This window comes from Coregonus lavaretus (assembly GCF_964263955.1).
Source record: "Coregonus lavaretus genome assembly, contig: HAP1_SCAFFOLD_1634, whole genome shotgun sequence".
Lineage (NCBI taxonomy): Eukaryota > Metazoa > Chordata > Actinopteri > Salmoniformes > Salmonidae > Coregonus > Coregonus lavaretus.
This window is the reverse complement of record NW_028163573.1, coordinates 82,501-85,405: the sequence shown is the minus strand read 5'-3', so window position 1 is coordinate 85,405 and position 2,905 is coordinate 82,501.

Sequence of the window (2,905 nt, the reverse complement as noted above, 5' to 3'; positions counted from 1 at the left end):
TCTCTCTCTCTCTCTCTCTCTCTCTCTCTCTCTCTCTCTCTCTCTCTCTCTCTCTCTCTCTCTCTCTCTCTCTGTCTCTGTCTCTGTCTCTGTCTCTGTCTCTGTCTCTGTCTCTGTCTCTCTCTCTCTCTCTCTCTCTCTCCCATCAAACCGTATAGAAAGCAGCCAACCTCAATATGGTTCCATTCCTGTAGTTATCAGGACACATGAGGTGTGGAACTATTATCTCCTTTCTAAGTGTGAACTTGTCCACTTCCCTTCATGGATTTAAAAGGAAATGACTGGTATATGTAAACTCCCTCTACCCCATGCCAACACCAATCCAATGCTGTACAATTAATTCCATAGCTTAACAACATACCTCACTCACACACACACTCACACAGACACACCTATTCACTTGGGCCTTCTCCCTCATGCCCTGCTGACATCCATGCAGGCCCACATTGACCTTGTGACCTCTGGAGCTCCATGCATCTTGTTCTACACTCCCTGCCTAGTAAAACCCTTTCTCCCATGGGCCTGAGAGTACAGCTCATTTGAGACCATTTTGGAAAAGATTTTCTGTCATTTTTAAATGCCCATAAAAAACTTTCACATTATACTGCTGTTTTGAATGTATAGCAAAACCAGGTAGTTTTGAGGTTGAATAGCTACTTGAGTTGCTTGGTTCTACTGAAATTACCAACAGGCATTGGTCCAGGGTGATCAGGCCTATAATTTGAGACCATTTGGGTAAAAATTAGAGCTTTCTTTCCTTTTTAAATCACTCCAGGCAATATGTAATACAAATCTGATTTGGTTGCAATGCTGGGAAGAACTACACCACAGTAGATCCACGTTGCCTTTCAACTTTTTTCAAATAGGAAAACCAGGTTTTTATCCGTTTGTTTTTTTATAAAGCTAGAAAAAAATATATATAAAAAAAAATAAAAAATATGAAGAAAATATGCATCACTAACTGTAAGTCGCTCTGGATAAGAGTGTCTGCTAAATGACTACCAAAAAAATAAAAAATATATTTTTTCATAAATATGAAAATGAAAAAAAAGACGACTACCAGGTGAACGCATAACTTACCACGTGCACGTAGCCAAACACGTCTTTAAATGACCAGTGGGGTCGAATATGAAAATATGAAAATGAATATGAAAATGAAAAAAAAGAAGACATGGGGGCGTGCGGGACGCACTCGCTAAGCGGACCGGCACATTGAACGCGGGTCGGCGACTCCCCGCTTGCCAGGAGCCCTCCGAAAACGTGGACGGATCCTGCCGAGTAAGAAATGATACTCGGGAGGAGACAGAGAGAGGGAGAGGGGACTCTCTCCAATCCCACTGACCTCACTGTTGGGTACATGCTGTCTGGACTATTTTCAGAGAATAGACTGCTTAATGTAACCGACGGGATATGAACCAGGTCTACCGCGGGAGAAAGCAACAGCTTGACCGTTACACCAAGAGGACATTCCCTATTGGGCTGAGGCATAGCCTATTTTTCACATCTGATTTAATTTCATACAACTTAATATTGCTACACTAAAAATCTTTGTCTGGACAATAGCCCATTACTCAGCTTTTATTAGAAAATGAATGGCATGCCACTGTGATCATTTTCTGTGACGACAGAGTAAATTATTATGCAGCCTCAGAGGGGTGCCCAAACTTTTTCAGACGACTGGATGTACTTCATAGAAACTGTTACCCTTTATATATTCTAACCACTCTATTTAATGTATTCCATATTAAGGGCCCTAACCTAGGAACACAAATCTTTGTTCCTATTAACATTGTGGACAGTTCTCTCTCTCTTTCTCTCTCTCTCTCTCTCTCTCTCTCTCTTACTCCACTGTTTTCACTCTTTCTCTCTCTTCACAGCTCTCTCTCTCTTTCGCTCTGACTCACTCCACTGTTTTCACTCTCTCTCTTCTCACAATTCACTTTCTCTCTCGTTCTGTCTCACTCCACTGTTTTCACTCTCTCTTTCTCTATCCTCACAACTCTCTCTCTGCCTCACTCGACTGTTTTCACTATTTCTCTCTCCTCTCAACTCTCTCTCTCTCTCTCTCTCACTCTCACTCCTCTGTTTGTTTTTTTATAAAGCTAGAAAAAAATATATAAAAATAAATAAAAAATATGAAGAAAATATGCATCACTAACTGTAAGTCGCTCTGGATAAGAGTGTCTGCTAAATGACTACCAAAAAAATATATATATATTTTTTTTCATACATATGAAAATGAAAAAAAAGACGACTACCAGGTGAACGCATAACTTACCACGTGCCCATAGCCAAACACGTCTTTAAATGACCAGTGGGGTCGAATCCGGGTGGGGGGGTGTGATAACTGCCTGAATGGAGGTGAAGCTTCACTTAATCTACTTTGAAGCAGAGAAAAAAACGGAATGTTGGAGAAGCTGACTTAATATACTTTGAAGCAGAAAAAAAAATATGAAAAATTATTTTTTCAAAAATATGAAAATGAAAAAAAAAGAAGACATGGGGGCGTGCGGGACGCACTCGCTAAGCGGACCGGCACATTGAACGCGGGTCGGCGACTCCCCGCTTGCCAGGAGCCCTCCGATAACGTGGACGGATCCTGCCGAGTAAGAAATGATACTCGGGAGGAGACAGAGAGAGGGAGAGGGGACTCTCTCCAATCCCACTGACCTCACTGTTGGGTATATGCTGTCTGGACTATTTTCAGAGAATAGACTGCTTAATGTAACCGACGGGATATGAACCAGGTCTACCGCGGGAGAAAGCAACAGCTTGACCGTTACACCAAGAGGACATTCCCTATTGGGCTGAGGCATAGCCTATTTTTCACATCTGATTTAATTTCATACAACTTAATATTGCTACACTAAAAATCTTTGTCTGGACAATAGCCCATTACTCAGCT